General features: G+C 44.6%; 1 protein-coding gene and 1 non-coding gene across 4 annotated transcripts in view; both read right to left on the bottom strand.

Annotated features, from left to right (window-relative positions):
• Window positions 1-22,491, bottom strand: part of SLC39A11 (solute carrier family 39 member 11) — a 463,670-nt gene that overhangs the window by 142,252 nt on the left and 298,927 nt on the right. The window lies entirely within an intron of this gene.
• LOC115838461 lies at window positions 21,516-21,652 on the bottom strand. The gene has a single exon (XR_004033487.1).

The raw sequence follows: 22,491 nt of genomic DNA, 5'->3' as shown, positions 1-22,491 counted from the left end.
ACCACTGAGAAGTCTAGCATGCGCTGGAGAAGGAGAATTAGGCTCTATTTCTTGAAGGGAGGATATTAAGGGATTTCTGGACATATTAAAACCACCCCATCCTCCCAACAGAAGAGTTCCAAATTCCCTGTGAGGTGGCTCAGCGGTCATAGCACACCATGCCTCGGCTTCTTACTACTTGTCACAGAGGCAATTAACCAATTATGTGCGTAATCTGCAGGGTACTATCAGTCTCTCTTTCTAAATCCAAGCTTTCAGGAAGACAAGGACTATTATAAGCTATATCCTTGGTGAATAGCACATCATTTGGTATGTAACAGGGGCTCAAGAGATATTTACTGGATGAATAAGCAAATGAGCAAATAAATGAAAGAGGGAAGAATACTGAGGGGAAAAGAAATAGTATATAGAAAATGACTACAACAAAGAGGTCAAAATTGCAAGAATTTTTATACAGTGCAATGCTAAGATAATGAAATACAAATTCAGAGCAGCAGGCCAACCAGCCTCCATTTGCTGGGACTGCAGCTCACATACTCTGAGTTATGAGGATGAAGCCCTGGGCTGAGCCTCAGGCAGCAGGAAACTCCTTAGACTGGCTCAGCAGGCAGCTGGTAAAACAGAAAACCTATTTTCCAACACATGAGACAGAAGAGCCGGGAAGTCACATCTCCTTTATTAAGTGAGGCTTCCCTCATTGTCCTCTTGGTAGCGACAGGCTTCAAATCCACACATTCCCATCAACAGCACCCAGGGAAGCCAGCCAGTAGGTTTTTCCTGCCTTCTGCTGGTGAGGTCACTCTGTATGCATGAGAAGGAGGGCTTTTTGCTGCGCTCCTATTCCCAAGACCACTGCTACAGATTCTTGGAAATACACCCTCCCCGTGGAGCTGGGCTTCCAGGATCAACCACACCACAGTCTGAGCTTGGCCCCTGCAGGCACAGCCCGGGGCATGCCAGGTGAGGGGAAGGGCGGGTGGCAAAGGAGAACAGAGGGGAAAGGGAAGACAGAATCATGAGCAGAAAGCACGTTTCAACAGGCAGCTGAAAAAAAGAGACTTAGGCCCTGGAGGGGACACACTGTGCCCAGAGCAAACCAAAGACACACAAATCCAGCAGCATCACCACCTCAAATTCGATGCTGACTTGGCACTGACTACATGCTCGATACTGTGAAGTGCTAAGTATGCAAGAAGACGTGACAACCCAGCCCTGATTTTCAAAGTTACCTGTGGGCATAATACACAGAAAAAACGATGAACGAGGATGTAAAACAAGGTGGCAGGTGCCAAAGAAGTGATGTGTACAGCATGTGTCAGAAGGGAGCTGTCCCTAGGATGGGGTCGTCCCTGAACTTTCCTGAGGGAGTCAGAGCTTGAACTTCGTGATTTCTGCAACAGTGTTGTAGCTTGAAAGTGCCTGTGTGTGAGGAGCGTGTATCTCACACATTGTTCCATGTTCAATGTGCCTAACACAAAACAAGAATCTACCTACAAGGGGTTTACCATCTTGCTGAGGATCTAAGACTTGTGCACAAATACCTGTCACCCAAAGCAGCTCAAGAGGCTATGCTAGTGTTCATAATAATAAATAATAGTAGCCATGTCCCCGAGGAATGCCAACCCATCTATTCTACTGCTGGAGGCAATATGGAGCCTCTGCAGGGCTCAGTGTCCACATCTGTGAAATGGGGTTTCACACTGTGTCCCTCACCCATTCATATTGTGAAGCCCTAGCCTCCAGTGTGATGGTATTTGGAGAAGGGGCCTTTGAGAGACCGGGAACGGAGGGACCAGCTGGAGCTGTGGCAGAGGAACATAAATTGTGAAGATTTCATGGGCATTTATCAGTTCCCAAATAATACTTTTATAATTTCTTATGCCTGCCTTTACTTTAATCTCTTAATCCTGTTATCTTTGTGAGCTGAGGATGTATTTCACCTCGGGACCACTGTGATAACTGTGTTAACTGTACAAACTGATTGTAAAACATGTCTGTTTGAACAATATGAAATCAGGGCACCTTGAAAAAGAACAGAATAACAGCAATTTTTAGGAAACAAGGGAAGACAACCATAAGGTCTGACTGCATGCGGGGTTGGGCAAAAAAAGTCATATTTTTCTTCTTGCAGAGAGCCTATAAACAGACATGCAAGTAGGGAAGATATCACTAAATTCTTTTCCTAGCAAGGAATATTAATATTAATACCCTGGGAAAGGAATGCATTCCTAGGGGGAGATCTATAAATGGCCGCTCTGGGAGTGTCTGTCTTATGCGGTTGAGATAAGGACTGAGATACGGCCTGGTCTCCTGCAGTACCCTCAGGCTTACTAGGGTGGGGAACAACTGCCCTGGTAAATTTGTGGTCAGACTGGTTCTCTGCTCTCAAACACTGTTTTCTGTTGTTTAAGATGTTTATCAAGACAATATGTGCACCGCTGAACATAGACCCTTATCAGTGGTTCTGTTTTTGCCCTTTGCCCTGTGATCTTTGTTGGACCCTTATCAGTGGTTCTGCTGTTTGCCCTTTGAAGCATGTGATCTTTGTACCTACTCCCTGTTCTTACACCCCCTCCGCTTTTGAAAACCTTAATAAAAACTTGCTGGTCTAAGACTCAGGCAGGCATCACGGTCCTACTGATATGTGATGTCACCCCCAGCAGCCCAGCTGTAAAATTCCTCTCTTTGTACTGTCTCTCTTTGTTTCTCAGCCGGCCGACACTTATGGAAAATAGAACGAACCTACGTTGAAGTACTGGGGGCAGGTTCCCCCAATACATGTCTATGTGAGAGAGAGCGCAGACACATGCAAGGAGGCAGGAGTGAGAAGACCTCCTCCTGAGGCAGGAGGAATACCAAGGATACTTCAAAGTGGAAGCCATAGGGTGGAGGGAGTTCCAGAAATGCAAAGAAGGTCCAAACTACATAAAATGCTTCACAAGGACCAGGAAACTTAGAAGAATTTTTTTTGTTTGTTTGTTTTTTTGAGATGGAGTCTTGCCATGTCACCCAGGCTGGAGTACAGTGGTGCAATCTTGGCTCACTGCAACCTCTGCCTCCCAGGTTCAAGCAATTCTCCTGCTTCAGCTTCCTGAGTAGCTGAGATTACAGGTGCCCACCACCATGTCCAGCTAATTTTTGTATTTTTAGTAGAGAAGGGGTTTCACCGTGTTGGCCAGGCTGGTCTTGAACTCCTAACCTTAGGTGATCCGCCTGCCTCAGCCTCCCAAAGTGCTAGGATTACAGTCGTGAGCCATCGTGCCCGGCTGACTTAGAAGAATTTTAAAGCAGCCAAGAGACTTGGCAGGTGGGGGGTCACTGGACACCTTCAGTAAAACCATTTTCTTTAAATGGCAGGGGACTAGAGGTTGTGGGTAAACTAAGGAGAGAGGCAGAGGGTGATGACTCAAAAGGCAGCAGGGTGTGTGCAAATAGAGAATTGAGAGGGAGAAAACAGAGTTGAGGGAAAGGGAAGATGCTCCAAGTCAGTTCTATTAATGAAATGGACCGCTTAGAATTTGACATAATGAAAAAGGTAGAAAAGTGAGGTACCATAATTATCAGTATATTTCTCTCATGTCATTCAAATATGCTTAAAATGATACATGCTACAACACAGGTATACCTTGATAACACTAGGCTAACTGAAAGAAGCCAGACACAAAAGCCCACAGAGGACATGATTTTATTGATATGAAATGTCCAGAAGAGGCAGATCTAGAGAAACAGAAAGTAGATTAGTGGCTGCCTAGGGCTCAAGAGGGAATGGGGTTCGGGGATGCTGGCTAAGGGGTGCAGGATTTGTTTTGGAGGCAATGAAATATTCTTTTTCCTTTTCTTTTTTTTGAGATGGAGTCCCATTCTGTCGCCCATGCTGGAGTGCAGGGGCACAATCTTGGCTCACTGCAACCTCTGCCTCCTGGGTTCAAGCGACTCTCCTGCCTCAGCCTCCTGAGTATCTGGGACTATAGGCATGCACCATGACGCCTGGCTAACTTTTGTATTTTTTGTTTTAGTAGAGACAGGGTTTCACCAGGTTGGCCAATTTGGTCTTGAACTCCTGACCTCAAGTGATCCTCCCGCCTCGGCCTCCCAAATCACTGGGATTACAGGCGTGAGCCACCACATCCAGCCAGGCAATGAAATATTCTTAAATTGATTGTGGTGATGGCTGCACAATTTTGAATATACTAAAAGCCATAGAATTGCACATTGTAAATGGTTGAATTGTACGGTATGTGAATTAAATCAACAAAGCTGTTTAAAAATTTACTATGTATATTGTCTTCAGGATGGCATTTTAAAAAAGAAAAATTTACTATGTATATCTATGAGGAACAAGGGATCTTTTGGGGTGATAAAAGTTCTATAATTGGATTATGGAAATATCTGCACAACTCTATAAATTTACTAAAAATCATAAAATCGTACATAAAAACTGGTAGATTTTATGGTATGTCAATTATGCCTCAATAAAGTTGTTTAAAACAATAAAAACACTTTAAAACTTTATGACATAGATAAAACACGCTATAATAGGGTTGCAGTACATTTAGACTAAAACAACTCAAAAATATACCAAGTCATCTGTCAAACGAGAATTACAGTTCCGTAGAACCACTGTGAAGACGGCACGAGGTAAGACATCCCCTGGCCTGCAGAAGGTTCGATGCAGTGCAGCTCTGATTAAGGGGATTAAGGGACTGAATCCCACCGTCTCTGAATCTGGCTTCCCTGTGTGATATCTCCGGGGTATGGCAAAGCCTGGGTGGGATGTGCACCCGGACATGTTTCTTGGCAATGAAATATCCCACAGCCCAGGAAGGAGGTGAGGGCAGATTGATTCCACTTCTTGTGGCCAAAGAGAAGGGCTGCAGGTCCCAGGGATGAACCTTGTCTTGAAAATCATATGGGTGGCCAGACGCGGTGGTGCACGCCTGTAATCCTAACACTTTGGGAGGCTGAGGCAGGTGGATCACCCGAGATCAGGAGTTTGAGACCAGCCTGACCAATGTGGGGAAACCCTGTCTCTACTAAAAACACAAAAATCAGCTGGGTGGGCACCTGTAATCCCAGCTACTTGGGAGGCTGAGGCAGGAGAATTCCTTGAATCTAGGAGGCAGAGGTTGCAATGAGCCGAGATCACAGCATCACATTCCAGTCTGGACCACAAGAGTGAAACTCCATCTCAAAAAAAAAAAAAAAGAAAAGAAAAGAAAATCACATGGCTTAATTTGAGTGGGGAAGGGAAGGGAGGGAACGCAATACTAAGGGAGGCATGTGTATGGGGCGTGGTGGGGAATAGGGGCTGGAAAAGCCATTTGTAGTTGCTGGACAGTAGAAAGCCACTCACTGTAAACCAGTAGGTCTTTGTGGGTGCCCTCGAGGAAGCCAGGAGACAAAAAGAGGCTACCCCTATCTGTCAGCTGGTTTTATTTTCAGAGCCCAGAGAATGTGTCAAAACTATCGAAAGTCCCCATCACACACGACTGGGAGCCACCCTCAGGCTGGAAACATCCATGGAGTCCCTCTGCCTACTGGGGACAAGCCAGCTAGCCTGTCCTATCGGATCTTCAAGGGCAAGCATGCAGCCTTGTGATTCTTGGCCCTGTTAAACCCACCGTCCTTTCTATCAAACAAAAACGGAACGTCCTGCTTTCTTGTTTGCAGAATACAAAGACGGGATTTGGTTTCCCAAACAGAAGATTAAATCTCAATCCTCAGTGCGCTGCTTTAAACCCCACGGATATGCATCTCTGAGGCATCTGGGTCCCCGGGCCTCCTGCCCTTGTTGTGAATCTCTAGTGCAGCCCCATCCCTCTGGCGCTGCCAGGAAATGCTTACCGACTGCTGGGCCCGTGGTGCTGCCATAGGGCCGCACGCTTCATCCAGCCTGTGGCCAGCCAGGGGCTTGGTAAATGACGCCAAAGGCAGACTCTGCCGGCTGTGTCCCTGTCTCTACATAAAACAATGCACAAACCCAAACCTTTCCCAGAATCTGCACCACCTGCTTTAGGCATGAAATGCCACACGCACGAGGTACAAAGGAGCTGCCTGAGGCCCAAACAGGTTACTCTAGGGAAAGTGGGGGAAGGCTGTGTGGACCATCGAGCTCTATGTGGTTATAGCATGCCTCTTCTCTCATGGCGTGAAGGATTTAAAGCCTCTAAAGAGAGGATCCTTCCAGGGTTCTCCTTTCAACCACTTCAAAATAGTCCCACTGAGAGATGACTCCGCTCCAGCCAGGTTCTCAGCTCCTGGAGGGCAGATCACATTTGCTTTCTCTGACTTGCATCTCACATGTGGCACAAAGCAGATCCTCTTGATCAGTATTCAGCAGAATAAAGGACTAGTCTCCCTTCATCCCCTAGGCCTAACTCTCCCTGGATGGCCTTGAAGGGAAGCAGGTACATCCAGGTGAGGGCAGAATTCAGCTATTCTTGCTTTCGGGTCAGATGCTTTCCTATTAGCCCTCATCAGTCATATCCCATTCTTACCAACTTTCCACACAAGACAAACTCTTACACATAAATACCCCCACGTTTATGCCAGAGCTGTTAAACCTGTTTCTACATTTCTTTGTAAACACCTTTATTTATTTATTTTTTTTTGAGATGGAGTCTAGCTCTGTCGCTCAGGCCAGAGTGCAGTGGTGCGATCTCTGCTTACTGCAAGCTCTGCCTCCTGGGTTCACGCCATTCTCCTGCCTCAGCCTCCCGAGTAGCTGGGACTACAGGCGCCCGCCACCACACCCGGCTAATTTTTTTGTATTTTTAGTAGAGACGGGGTTTCACTGTGTTAGCCAGGATGTAAACACTATCTTGATGCATTTTTATTCCAAGTCCCCATTTGAACGCAAAGTCCTAGAAATCTAGAACCACTATTATCTCCCTGGCTTCCCACAGGGAGCTCTGCCCAGTGGTCAATATCGTAGAAAGCTTAGGTAGCACACAGCCAGAGGAGGACACAAACCCTTGTTGGGAGCACACATCCCTCTTCACTCCCACTCCCCACCCAAGTAGAGAGTATGTGGATGATTTAGAATCTAAAGTCGAGGGTTAGATATGATCTATTACAAAGATACCTAAGCAATTTAATTGTGCCTGTAAGATTATAAAAGGAAAGGGTAACCATGCAAGACGACCATGTGCTTTCAAGCAACATACAAACATTTGTTGACGAGTAAGGCAGAGTGCTATAGTGAGATGGGCCTCAGACTGCAGTCAAGAAACCCGTTTCCGATCCTGTCTCTACCATGACCTAGCTGTGGCACCTCAGACCGGTGCAATGCAGCTCTGATTAAGGGGATTAAGGGACTGAATCCCACCGTCTCTGAATCTGGCTTCCCTGTGTGATATCTCCAGGGTATCAGATCAGTTTCTTGATCTGTAAAGTGGGCACATTGGGGTAAACTAAATAATCTCCCAGCCATGCGCAGTGGCTCACACCTGTAATCCCAGCATTCTGGGAGGCTGAGGCGGCGGATCACGAGGTCAGGAGATTGAGACCATCCTGGCTAACATGGTGAAATCCCATCTCTACTAACAATACAAAAATTAGCCAGGCATGGTGGCAGGCACCTTTAATCCTACTGGGGAGGCTGAGGCAGGAGAATCACTTGAACCCGGGAGGCGGAGGTTGCAGTGAGCCGAGATCACGCCACTGCACTCCAGCCTGGTGACAGAGCAAGACTCTGTCTCACAAATAATAATAATAATAATCTCCCAAGTCCCCTTCATCACTGAACATGACTATTCTACGACACATGGATGAAAAATTGTAAGGATAAATAAACACCAGGTCTGTTCTTATACCACCCTCCTGTGTGTGTAAATATTTTGGCACTATATAAAGAGGCATGTGGGTTGGTGGGGGTGGGGGCTCTGGATCTCTACCTTCTTCTTTTGGTGACAGCATCCTGCTTTTCCTTGAGAAGCCCCCAACCTCCATCCTATGTAATTCTGATGGAATTGTTGAACAAGCTTCCAGCCTCCCACCTCCAGGCAGGAGGAACAGTAGCTCAAGCTTGCCTACTCTCGACAACTGCCCCTGCTTGGAAGGCATCCCAGGGCTCTCGGGAGACTAAGCGTGAGGGAGATTGATGGGTGAACTTGGGTGGCAGGACACACCACTTGTTCAATCAGCAGACTTTGCACTTAGCATGTGGAACTGGCCACCTACAGTGCCCGATCTTCTGTGGCCAGATGTGCTGTCAAGGCAGATTTATATTCAGGAGTGCGGGAGGCCTGGTGGCGCTCCTTTCCACCCTGGATCACTGAGACACAGTCTCAAGTTTCTGCTTCCTTCCGTCCATGGGCTTGGATTTGTATATTACCTAATCAATTCTCGTCAGGAATGTCAGACCAGCTGTGAGGTCCTCCTGAGTGCAAACAGTGACAGCCAGGAGATGTGGCTCAGAGTTAATTTTGTTTTCTTTTTCTTTTCTTTTCTTTTTTTTTTTTTGAGATGGAGTCTTGCTCTGTTACCCAGGCTGGAGTGTAGTGGGGTGATCCTGGCTCATTGCAACCTCTGCCTCCTGGGTTCAAGCAATTCTCCTGCCTCAGTCTCCTAAGTACCTTGGACTACAGGCACCTGCCACCATGCCCAGCTAATTTTTTTGTGTGTTGTAGTAGAGACAGGATTTTGCCAGGTTGGCCAGGCTGGTCTCGAACTCCTGGCCTCATGCTATCCACCTGCCTTGGCCTCCTAAAATTACTGGGATTACAGGTGTGAGCCACCGCACCTGGCGGCTTACAGTTAATTTGCAACCAACCTGACTTTAAAGCTGAGAAACGAAGACAGACCTGTTCTGGTCATAATTAGAGATCCTTTTGGACTAGTGAAGGCAGAAGGGTGTTTACAGATCTCGTTATCTTCTTTCTTGGTTTATCCTGCCTGCCCCCTCAGCCCCTACTTTTCCTAGCCAATCTTCAACTGCTTCCTAAGGAAGAGTACAAGTCTGAAAACATCTTTATTCTATGAGTCATCATTGAGTGAATGTGAGTATAGAAAATTCCAGGTTTAATATTATTTTTCCTCAGAACTTTGAAAGCTTGAAACTTGGGAACTTAAAAGCCTTGTTCTATTGCTGGGGAGACCTTTGAAGCACTTCTGCCAAACTATTTCCCCCTTTCTGGAAGCTCTAACGATGGCATTCTACAATTTCATGCTGATGTATCTTGGCAACGGTTCCTTTTTTATATAGTGGGCTGGCACTTAGGGGGCCTTCCCAGTCTTGAAAATTCAGGTACTTCAGTTTGGGAAAGTTTTTATTGTATCACTTTTGCACTTTTTTTTGAGACCGAGTCCCTCTCTGTCGCCCAGACTGGAGTAGGGTGGCGTGATCTTGGCTCACTGCAACCTCCGCCTCCCGAGTTCAAGTGATTCTCCTGCCTCAGCCTCCTGAGTAGCTGGGATTACAGGTGCCCATCACCATGCTGGGCTAATTTCTGTATTTTTAATAGAGACGTGGTTGTGCCATGTTGGCCAGGCTGGTCTCGAACTCCTGACCTCAGGTGATCCGCCCACCTTGGCCTCCCAAGTGCTGGGATTACAGGTGTGAGCCACCATGCTCAGCCTCACTTTTGTGCTTTTTAAGCTCCATTTTCTCTTTCTTTCTGGAATGCGGACCAGTCAGCAGTAGATCCTACTGGATTCATATTCTCATTTCCTTACCTTCTTTTCTCACATTTTGCATCTACATGTCTTTTATTCTATTTTTAAGAGATTTCCTCAACTTCATCTTTTCATCCTCTACTGTTTTATTCTAGCTATCTTGTTTTTGATTTCCAAGAGCTCCTTCTTAATCTGACTGTGCCTTTTCATTATTGATAGCATCCTCTTCTTCTCCCTCGGAGGATATTCATCATTTTCATTGTTGCTTTTGTTTTATGTTTCCTTGTGATTTCTGCATTGTTTCTGTTATCTCCAAATTAGTTTTTCAGTCTTTATCTTTCATACTGAAGGCATAGCCTCAAAAGTCTAAGGAATTAGAGCTATCCAGTTGTGGTATAATACAAAACATATTTTGTCTTTGTGTCTGGTGGCACAGAGCTTCCCAAACTCCTGGAATTAACTGAGGAATAGGAGTGTCTTTGTTTATTCATAACGAGCCCCTTTTGTTCACACCTGAGTTTATGCTAATAAGGTGACTTAAGGTAGGCCCCTAGATAGTCTCAAGGTGGGCTAGTCACAGTCACCAGAAAGACCAAGTGATTAGAAGGCTAGAACTATCAACCCCACCCACTCACCTCCTGGAGGGGGCTGCAAAGAGGCTGGATATTAAGCTGTCTAAAAACTCAACAAGATCTGATGAGTTTCCAGGTTGGTGAACACACAGAGGTGCTTGGAAGGGCAGTAGACCTGGAGAGGAAATGGAAGCTCCATGCCTCTTTCCCTATAAACTGCCCAATGCATCTCCTTCCATCTGGCTGTTCCTGAGTTGTATCCTTTTATGATAAAGTGGTAATTTTGCAAGTAGATGGTTTTCCTGAGTTCTGTGAGCCATTCTAGGAAATAACTGAACCCGACGAGGGGGTCGTGGGAACCCCTGATCTACAGCCAGATGGTCAGAAGCCCAGCTGACAACCTAGACCGGTGTTTAGCATCTAAAGTAAGGGATCTGAGCCCTTGGCCTGTGGGATCTGACACGATCTCCAGGTGGATACTGTCAGAATTGAGTTAAATTGTAAGGCACCAAATTGGTGCTCTCAGAAAACTGGAGAATTGGTTGTTGTAGGAAAAAAAAAATACCCACATCTTTGCTGGCCATAAGTTCTGTGTGTGAGTGGAGGGAAAACAGGAGTTTCTCCTATCAGTGGTCATATTTAATTGCAAAGCATTAAGAAATGGACCAGAGGCTCCTATGCATAGAAGAGGCCTGTTGGGTGGGGAACTACCATCTAGGGGGATTGGGCCTCAAGTCATCTTTTTGGTAGGTGGACCTCCAAATACCAATGTTTGAAACTGCCTTTGCAAAGAATATGACAGCAAGAGAAGCTTGACATAGCGGACTCCATCTTGGCTTCTAGCCCTGCAGGTGGGCTGCCCTCACTCATTCTTAGGTGTAGGCAAGGAATTTAGTTTATAGCTTAACTGTAAAGCAAGGATGATAATAGTCCCTCCCTAAAACTGATCCCCTTCCTGTTTCAGGGACTGAAAATGGCTTTGTAAGACTTAAGTGCAGGCTACAAGATTAGGATTATGGGAGGGTCCTGAATTCTGCTAAAATGTAGGTATAGCTAAATGACAGCCAGCAAATGTCCACTAGCTTGTTTTTCTATAATCCCTTACTACTCAGGAGTCGCGTGGCCAGAGGTCACAAGATCTGTGATCTCTGCAATTGCTCCTATAGATAACACTATACATCACTATTGTAGAACCTAAGATTGGTCTTTTGAGATGTTTTTCAGACTTTTGCATTCTGGCAACTGACTGAACCCACCTGGACCTGTGATTCCTAAGTCATCCTGTCCTGTGGCTCCCACCCAGAGTTGGACTCGGCACATGAGGACTCTTTTTCCACACCTCCATGATTTCATCCCCGACCAATCAGCAGCGTGCATTCCCAAGCCTCTTGCCCACCAAATTATCCATAAAAATCCTAGGCTTTGAGTTCTCAGGGAGGCTGATTTGAGTAATAAACTGTCCTCTCTTTCCACTTGGCTGGTCTTGTGTTAATTAAACTCTTTCTCTACTGAAACAACATTATCTTGGTGGATTGGGTTTATCTGTGCAGTGGGCAAGAAGAACCTGTTGGGTTGTTACAGTTTGGAGATTATTTCTCTAAGATCCTACAGCAGAGTCCAGCAGTCTTTTCCTCTCTTCCCTGGAGGATATAATCTTGGTTTCACTATTCGCAATTTCGGCTTAGATCATCTTCTTTCTTTCTTTCTGCCCTCTCAGGCCCACCTTCTCCTGGGATTCACTTTCTCCAGATACCTCTCTTGGTTCATTTATCTGGATAACAAACTTTTCTGCTGCCATGGTACAGGAGCACCAATTGCTCTGTTGTTTGGGGTGGGATGAGCTCTAAGGACTCCTGATACAGATCACAACCAACCATCCCATTTGCGATCCCATCTCTACTCCAAGTTTGGAGCCTCAGGATCTAGACACTTCCTAGGATTTATGCAGGACATTTCAGCTTGCTTGCTAGTGGCTTCCCTTTTGCAATCACTTAGACTCCATCTTTCTCTACTCTTTGTCCATTTCTGCATCCACGGTTCAAGTATCTGAGGACCTCTCATCACTCATCACATCTTGGAGTGATAGTATAATATTAAAGAGGTACGTCCAAAAGAGAGAGACTCTTACTTTCATTTTAGCGGTATTTTAGGAAGCAGCAGAAATGCATGTGTTAAAATCTGCCACATTTAAACAAGGTCTGCTTAACTATCCTAAGCCTCAGGTTTTGTTTGTTTGTTTGTTTGTTTAATTGAAAATGAAGAGGTTGGGCGTGGTGGCTCACACCTGTAATCCCAGCACTTGGGGAGGCTGACGTGGGCAGATCACTTGAGGTCAGGAGTTTGAGACCAGCCTGGCCAACGTGGAGAAACCCCGTCTCTACTAAAAATACAAAAATTAGCCAGCCGTGGTGGTGGGCACCTGTAATCCCAGCTACTTGGGAGGCTGAGACAAGAGAATCGCTTGAACCCAGGAGGCAGAGGTTGCAATGAGCTGAGATTGTGCCACTGCACTCCAGCCTGGGTGAAAGAATGAGACTCTGTCTCAAAAACAAAAACAACAAAAAAAGAAAGATAATGAAGAAAACACTAGTAATAGTAATACTTGAATACTCTCTTAAGAAAATATCTTTCCCAAATTCTCAAATAGTACTTACTGGTTTACCTATTAAAGCTAAACACATGCCTATCCTATGACCCAGCAATTCTACCCCTAGGTACATATACAAGAAAAATGAGTATGTGTCCATCAAAACACAAATACAAAACACTCATTGTGGTTTTTCTCCTAATAGCCCAAACTGGAAACACCCAAGCATCCATTCACAGAAGAATGGACAAATAGTAGCATATAAATACAACAGAATACTGCATAGTAAAAAACATGTAATCAACTATTGCAATGCACACAGACGAACCTCAGAGATGTCACATTAAGCAGAAGAAGCTGGCTACAGAACAGAATGTGCAGTATGATTCCATTTAAATGATATTCCAGAGCAGGAGGAACCTATCTAAGGTATAAAGAATTAGAATACTAATTATCTCTTAGAGGAAATTACTGCTTAGGAAGAGCTATCAGGAAGGCTTCTGAGGTGCTAGAGTGTTTTGTATCATGATCTCAATAGTGGTTATATGGGTATATACGTATGTAAAAATTCTTTTTTTTTAAGACAAAGTCTCACTCTGTTGCCCAGACTGGAGTGCAGTGGCATGATCTTGGCTCACTACAATCTCCACCTCCCAGTTTCAAGCTATTCTCCTGCCTCAGCCTCTTGAGTAGCTGGAATTACAGGTGCACACCACTATGTCCGGCTAATTTTTGTATTTTTAGTAGAGGCAGAGTTTCACCATGTTGGCCGGGCTGGTCTCAAACCAGCCTGGTCTTGACCTCAGGTGATCTGCCTGCCTTGGCCTCCCAAAATGCTGGGATTACAGGCATGAGCCACCATGCCTGGCCTGTAAAAATTCTTTAAGTTGTATATTTAAGATCTGTTTTACTGTATATATGTTAAAACTTGATTTGAATAAAAGAAAAAAAAATTGTTTAGACTGCTATAATAAAATACCTGAGCAGCTTGTAAACAATTGTTTGTTTCTCACAGTTCTTGAGGCTGGGAAGTCCAAAATCATGGCACCAGCAGATTCATTGTCTGGGAGGGTCCATTTTCTGAGTGGCAGACTGCCAACTTCTTGCTGTATCCTCACATGGTAGAAAGGGTCAGGCAACTCTATTGGGCCTCTCTTTTAAGGGCACTAATCCAGTCTCTAGGGCCCCACCATTACGACCTAATTATCTACTGACAGCCCCACCTCCTAACCATCACATTGGAAACGGTATTTTGGGGGCACAAACATTCAGGCCACGGCAATCACTGTTTATAATTTTAAAGCTTTGTGGAAAAATATTTTTCCAGGGTAAAAATTCTACCTAATCAGAAATCCACCTGGATCTCAGAAGGGAGAGGCTGGGCATCTTTGCCTGTCAGAGATGCAGTAACTGAGATGCTATACCTAAAATGCATAGCTTAGTCCTTCTTCTTCTCCCTGTTCTACTATCAGTGGTGTGATCTTTGAGGAGTCACACTTTCTGTGAGCTTCAATTTCCTCTTACAACAAAGAGGTGAACTATATTATCTTTCAGGTTCATCCAAATTCTAAAATTCTTTGTCCACTTGGGAAAAGTTTGTTGGTTTTGTTTTTTATTTAACAAAAATATTCTCTTTCCTCCCTTTCAACCAGACACATGATTTCTCTGCTCTTAATCCTCCTACTACTGACCAGATGATAAGGGGACCACATCACCAATGTCTTTTATACTCAACTAGCTTAGTGCAATGAATATAACAGATGCTATTAGATGAGAATGTAACTTTGCCATAAAAATAGTGAATCTAAAGCAAAGCCTTATATTTATAAAGTGATGAAATTGCACCCACAATAAAAATTCTATCAGCAAAGCCACGTAACAATACAAGGCTTTGGAAAGAGTTATTTCTACCAACGAACTTAGTGAATCACTAAATAAACTGTCTTTTTGTCTCCCCCACAAAAACTTGGCCTTACTATAAATGATATTATATTTTCTCTGGCCAGAAAAATAAGAAAAAATAAGATACTATTATGCTTGGAGAGAAAGCTGCTCCCCAAGGTCATGTTAGTGTAACCAGAGATCCTTTCGGAGGGAAGACAAGCATCTGGGCAGTCAACCTGATGGGCTGGCAAACTTTATCCTTTAGTAGATTTTCTCCCAGGGTCAGGTTTAAGAATCATCACTGCTGTATCCTAGACATTTTGGTTTCTATTTGAAATCAGAGCAACAATAAAAATTAAAGTACATTTGAATGATTTAGAATCTAGAGTCTAGGGTTGGATACAATGTATAACAAAGATGTCTAAGCAATTTAATTGCATCATTCAGATTGCAAAAGAAATGGTTAGCCACACAAGAAGATAATGTGCCTTTAAGCAACTTAAAAGTAATTCTTGATGAGCAAGGCAGAATGGAATAGCAACGGGGCCTCATATCACAGTCAAAACATCTGCTTCTGGTCCCACCTCTGCTATTACCCAGCCTTGGACAAGACATCCAGTTTCTTGATTTGAAAAGTGCACATATTAGAGTAAACTGAATAATTTCCAAAGACGTCTTTTTACGGTGAACTTTAACACTCTATGATATGTGGATGAAAACTACAACGACAAATAAATAGCAAGTTTGTTCTTGTAACTCCCTCTTGTGTATAAATATCTCGATGTCATTTAAGAAGGCATTGTGCTTGGGGGGGTTTAGTTTTCATACGCTCAGCATCCTTACTGCTTTTGGTAAGTTTGGTGATAGCATCCTGCTTTTCTTTGAGAAATTCCCTACCTCCATCCTACGTAGTCCAATGGGACTTTGAACAAGCTCCTCTCCGCCCCTTAGTGTTGGCCTCTACAACCTGACCTGGATTCTCCCAATCTGATTTTCTCTTCCAGAATTGAAAGCTGAGCTGAATGACACAGGGGCAGAAAATGGTTGTTCCTGAGTCATTCTGACGTCAGCTCTTTGAAGAGACTGCCCATAGCTGCCATCTATTATTGCAGGTTTTGGGATGCCTTGCTATTGGTCTTCCAAAGACTAGCTTTTCCTTAGATTCTGAGTTATTCCTTATACTTTTGAAAAACTTCTTCATATGCTTTAGCTGGCCAGAGATGACACCTGTTGCTCACAACCAACAAACGCTAATGGATGGAGAACTCTTTTCTGGTCCCCATCATCAGACTTTAATTTGTATTTTGAAGTAATAAAACCGAATTTGTTTAAAGTGCTCTAAAAATTTCGGTATTTTTGTCTAATTAAGACATCCATTTTCTCTAATTAGAATAAGCAGAGCTACTGCACATTCTAAAGCCTAATATTAACTTTCTGCTACCTTAGACTGTACTTGATTAACTTGGTAAAATAGCATGGTTCTTTATCAAGCTGAGCCTGAACTAAGGGCAAATACATTCACGGATCAGACCCTGGAACTAGTTTTATCCTCCTCTATAATCACGGATGTCATCAGAATGCTGTGGAACTCTTGGCAGCATCCAATCTACCAAGTGTTCTCTGGAGAGAAAAGCAGAAGTTGATCACTCTGCCTCTCAGCCAAAAGCCCATCATAGCACTGCCAGGGGTACTTCTGCCAGGAAAAGCAATGAGCTTTTTAGCAGGTGGTCAAAAAGTATGCCAGGAGCTAAGAATTCAAATATTACCCTCAAAAGAGTAAAACGCCTTTAGTTAAGGCAGGATGGGGCAGAGGGAGGCTGCAGAGAAGGACCTGCATATTCCACTAATGAAGGCTAAAGTCTACCTCCGTAAGAGTGCTTTTGTGAAGCAACATTTAAAATGTGACACTGACAGCACTACTTACTGATGGGTTAGGAGGCCATGAGAACAGCTTTCTTGAGAGAGCTGAGCAAGATATATAATGGGGCTTACCTGGTCTCAGAACTGTTGCTGAGAAAAACTGCTGACATTACCCTCTCATTCTACATTCTAGAACAACACAGCACGTCTAATACAGTAGCGACATGTGGCTTTTTACACTTAAATTAATTAAACAAGATTACGCACCAGTTCCTCAGTCATAGCAGCCACCTTTCAAGTGCTCAAAAGCCCCAGGAGATTCATGGCTACCATACTGGACCGTGCAGATATTATTTCTATCACTGCAGAAAGTTCTACAGGATAGTGTTGCCCTACTGAGAAGTACCTGACCCTCTTGCAGAACTGGATAAGGAGTAATTCCTCCCAAATGGTGCCCTCGGCCCCCAGTGGTCCCATGGAAGGTGGAGACAAGGACGACCATACCAAGAACGGCCTTGGAGAGTTGTCAGAGCTCACCCTGAGGATGGAGGAGTTCCTCCATACTCAGGGCAAATGAGGGCCACTGCAAAAGACATGCCTGCAGAGTCTGGCATGCTCCTCTGGAGAACTGGGCTCTGAACACATTGTGGAATAGTCCTGAGGTGAGAAGGTGCCTGAGAGAACTCCAGTGGCCATCAGAGGAGAGGGGGCTGCCCTGGAAGCAGCCTGCATTTCCAGAGGCAAAGGGCCAAGGTGACATTTTGGAAGGTGACTAGATACAAACAAGCTATAAAGGTTAACCCGTGAGAGATCAGCCTGCAAGGACAAACTGATTCTAATAGACTCTGTGCAGAGAGGATCACCTGGGGCTCGGGGGACCCCAAGAGGTCATCCACAATGCACCCTGCCCATCCCTGTGTATATTTCCATAAAGAGGCTCTGAAGAGCCCTCACAATTAGGACCCCATGAGAACAACGGTCCACACTTGAGAATCTGCTACTTCAAGGACACCAACACTAAATTATAACTGTAACCTTTAAGGAAGGCCTTTTGTCACTCACCGCCCAAACACAATCCTTCACTTCTTTCTTCCTTCAATCCTAAGGAATTGGCAAGGCAAGCAGCGTAGGGGGTAAAAAACTAAGGAAGGGGCAAACCACTCACATCTTGCCCACTGCAGGCTGCCAAGGCTAAAGCAGCCCAGGAGTTATTGGCGGAAGGAAAGAATGCTCTACTCAAGGAGATGCTGAAGTTCTATTAAGACTGATCCATCGGGATTGCGTATGACAATGAATCTGCTCATCAATACCTAAAACTTACAGGAAAATGTAGCTGTCTGTAGAATCACCCAGGGGGAGGGAAGGGAGAGCCAACAGAACAGGTTAGGAAGACATTGATGTGAGAACATCAAGCCGTTATGATTTCATCCTACAGACTTGGAAAGCTCCAGAAAGAATGCAGGAGAGGCTGGGCATGGTGGCTCATGCCTGTAATCTCAGCACTTTAGGAGGCCGAGGCGGGTGGATCACGAGGTCAGGAGTTCGAGACCGGCCTGAACAATATGGAGAAACCCCATCTCTACTAAAAATACAAAATTAGCAGTTCATGGTGGCAGGCGCCTGTAATCCCAGCTACTTGGGAGGCTGAGACAGGAGAATCACTTGAACCCAGGAGTTGGAGGTTGCCGTGAGCCAAGATCACACCACTGCACTCCAGCCTTGGCAACAAAAGCGAAACTCTGTCTCAAAAAAAAAGACTTATGTCCTAGGGCCAGGTGTGGTGGCTCACAGCTATAATCCCAGCACTTTGGGAGGCCAAGGCAGGCAGATCACTTGAGGTCAGGAGTTTGAGACCAGTCTGGCCAATGTGGCGAAACCCTGCCTCTACTAAAACTACAAAAATTAGTCAGATGTGGTGGCGGCCACCTGTAGTTCCAGCTACTCGGGAGACGGAGGCAGGAGAATCGCTTGAACCTAGGAGGTGGAGGTTGCAGTTAGTCGAGATTGGGCCATTGCACTCCAGCCTGAGCAACAGAATAAAACTGTGTCTCAAAAAAAGACTGATGTCCCTAAAAGTGTTTTGTTGTTGTTGTACCTGTGCTGGAATGCCTGTCTCTAGCTTTCCTTTAAATGAGAAAAGATAACATTGTTTCAAATGTTCTGTACATGCAGCCAATCCCTTATCCTAACTCAGAAGCCAGAATCCATTATGGAGAGTTGAACTTGGTTTTCAAAGTCCTATGTGCTTCATTCTAAATCATCTGTCCTTATTTCTGTAGGCTGAGGAAAGTTCCTGAAGGTGGTTGCCCAGTTGTAGAGTGTCCTTTCAGCTCCATGACTATATTCTTCAGATGGGACTTGAACTTAGGAATCCCTACATGTTGGGGAGAACAGGATGCTGTAACAGCAATGAACTTCCAGACACAGCTTTGATCATTGGTGAATCAGAGAGTTCTGTTGTTGTTGTTTTTCTAATCTCTTTGCTGTTTCTTTTGCTCTTTCTTCCCACCCTCATTCCCCTGCCAGGGAAAAAAAAATTAGCCAGGCAAGAGCACATCCAATTCCCTTTCTTAATTAGAAGCAAAACATTTGAAAAGCTGTGGTACAACTGCTTGACGAACATTTGCAAGTTATCTCCAAGCACAAAGCCAACATATTAAGGGAAGCAAGAGGGTCATAGAACACGTTCCAGGCTAACAGAGAGGGTGATCCAGATTTGCGGAGGTGTCTGTCAACCACGGCTGGAGGCTCCTAATCCCCTCACTCAGAGCTGGCCATGCACAGAGAAAGGCTCATATGAAACACAACAAACCCAAGCTCTCCCAGGTGTCCGTAGCCCAGCTACGAAATCTGTCATCCCAAACTAACACTCCAGAGCACTTAATGGGTTTTAGGGAAGCGTTCAAATAAATAATCATTTCCTGGTATTGGAGATTGGATTTCATACACCACAGCCCAGGCCCAAGCTTAATGGGAGAGAGATAAAGAACAGAGTTCTTTTTCCAAAAGTAAAATTTACTTCTAATCCATTAATACGTATGCAAATAGTTTCTTCCAGACTCTGTGATCTGGGAAATTAAATAGCCAGCTTGACCATAATTATTTTCTTACTTCAGGGTGCTTGATATTAGATGCAGTGATGGTTTGCTATGGCAAATCCTAGGGCCTCTTTCCCTAGAAAGTGTTAAATAAGAACAGGTTGTGTCTGAGTCCAATTGTGTTGATATAAAGGAATACCCCAGGCTGAGTAACTTATAAAGAAAAGAGATTTATTTGGCCAATGGTTCTGAAGCCTGTACAAGAAGCATGGTGTCAATATGTGCTTCTGATGAGGGCCTCGGGAAGCTTCCACTCATGGTGGAAGGCAAAGGGGAACTGGCATGTGCAGAGGTCAATGGCAAGGGAGGAAGCATGAGAGAGAGAAAGGAAGGAAGGAAGGAAGGAAGGAAGGAAGGAAGGAAGGAAGGAAAGAAGGGAGGGAGGGAGGAAGGGAGGGAGGGAAGGAAGGAAAAGAAGGGAGAGGAGGAGGAGGAGGTGGTGGTGTAAGGTCTTTTCAACAACCAATTCTTGCTGGAACTAAGAGTGAGAACTTGCTCCCAGGAGAATGGCACCAAGGCATTCATGAGGGATCCACCCTCATGACCCAAGCACCTCCCACCAGGCCCCATCTCCAATAATGAAACTTCAGTGAGATTTGGCAGAGCCAAACAACCCACATCCAAACCATAGCAGGTACACCCATGGGAAGCATTCAATGGATGATGGCTATGACAACATCACTAACTCCCAAGACGAACAGAGTATTTCATCTTCACACAGTTCTAATTGTGAAAAATGTATTCCTTAGACTGTGTTAGCATCTATTTCCCTTTACCTTCCACTCCTGGGTTCTATTTCCAGGCTAGGAGTAAACATAGGATAAACCCTAACTCTTGTCCCCACAGTGGTCTGTATTATTCCATTCTCACACAGCTAATAAAGACATATCCAAGACTGGCTAACTTATTTAAAAAAGAGGTTTAACTGACTCAGTTTCATACAGCTTGGGAGGCCTCAGGAAACTTACAATCGTGGCAGAAGGTGAAGCAAACACGTCCTTCTTCATATGGTGGCAGGAGAGAGACATGCTGAGCAAAGAGGGAAAAGCCCCTTATAAAACTATCGTATCTCATGAGAACTCACACACTATTATGAAAACAGCAGCATGAGGGTAATCGCCCCCATGATTCCACTGTCTCCCACCAAGTCCCTCCCATGACACATGAGGATTATGGGAACTACAATTCAAGCTAAGATTTGGGTGGGGACACAGCCAAACCATATCAGGGGTCCTTTCAAGACATAAAGCAGTTTATATCACCTGTGTCTTCTTTTGCCCAGCCTGAAAGGTCCAATCATCTTGACCTGAAAGGTCAAGCCACTGCTCTCATGGCTTAGTTTTCAGTCCAGCCTGCTGAGGTTCTTGTCTGAAAGCCCCAGGGTGTGGCAGTCTCTTCTACCTTGTAGCTCCCTTGGACACCTGGAGAGGTATCTGGAGGGTGCACTCCTCCAGGTGTGGACAAGCACCTGCAGATGAAGTAGCTTGTTCCGAGAGAAATGACTTCACAAGGATGGCTTAGACTCGCAGGCTACCTCGCACCTTGCAGGTAGGAGGTAAGCAGTGACTATCTCTTGAATCAATATATGACTGAATGAAAGATTAAGCCTATTGATTCAAAACCCATGTTCTTTTTCCCACTTCTGAATATACTTTTATCATTTCTTTGGGGGACCTCATTTCTGGACTCTACTTAGGTCCCTGTGTCTACTGATTTCACCTTGTGTGAGCTAATAGGAATTCTAGTCTGTTGAGATCCTTTGATTTAGTGACTGAGTCATCCCAGAAATTACCTGTCCCTCCCAGGCTCATGTCAACTACAGATTGTCATCTCACCAGTATACTCATCTGAGCAATTAATTAGATTATATTTGGCTTATAATCATATTACAAGTTTTTTTAATGTCAGTTGTAGAATGATCCATCCTTTTTATTTGTAAAGTGTGATCAGAAAGCTACTACATTCTACATGACTTTAGGACATTTACAAAGAGTTATCTTCACCTTGAGAAGAAACTGGATAAAAATAAATGTCTGCCCTATTATAAGGCTTTTTTGTTTTAAAGCAGGTAAAATATCCTCTGCCTAGTCTTCCCTGGATGGAGGGTGTCATAAATTGAACTGTCTCTCCCCCAAATTAATATGTGAACATCCCAACTCGCAATAACTCAAAATGTAAACCTATTTGGAAATTGTGTGGTTTGCAGATATAATTAGTTAAGTTAGAATGACATCATAATGGAGTAGGGTGGGCCCTCAATCCAATATTAAAAGTGTCCTTATAAAAAAGGGAAATTTGAGCACAGAATCGGACATACATAAAGAGAAGATGACGTCAAGAGACAGAGGGAGAAGAAGCCATCTGCAAACCAAGGAGACAGCCCTGGAACAGATCCTTCCCTCAGAGCCCTCAGAAGGAAGCAGCCCTGTGGCCACCTTGATTTCAGACTCCTGGCCTCCAGAACTGTGTGAGAATCAACTTCTGTTCTTCAGGCCACCCAGTTTGTGGCCGTTTGTTCCATAAGCCCTAAGAAACTAATATGAAAGGAAAGGGGGCAGATGGCCAATCCCACCTCTCTGCTCAGCAGGGAACCATGCAAAGTCCTTCTCTACTTCAGGCAGGAACAAAAGTAACACTAAGAGCGAGTGAAGGTGAGCCACTCTCTGCAAAGCCCCTCTGGGATTTTGAACTTCTAGAAGCCCGAAGAACAGCCTATGACAATAACAATCATATGAACAATTCAACAGTACACTGAATGCACTTTATGCTTTTCCACCGGCCTCTTGGTTGATCCCAAACCATCCTGGGAAGTAGGTGGCACAGAAGTTATTATTTCCATTTTACAGAAGAGAAATTATTCTCAAATCAGAAACTG

Source organism: Nomascus leucogenys, chromosome 14, assembly GCF_006542625.1.
Source record: "Nomascus leucogenys isolate Asia chromosome 14, Asia_NLE_v1, whole genome shotgun sequence".
Classification (NCBI taxonomy): Eukaryota; Metazoa; Chordata; class Mammalia; order Primates; family Hylobatidae; genus Nomascus; species Nomascus leucogenys.
Note: the sequence above shows the minus strand (reverse complement) of the source record. Positions and strands in the feature narration are given on the sequence as shown.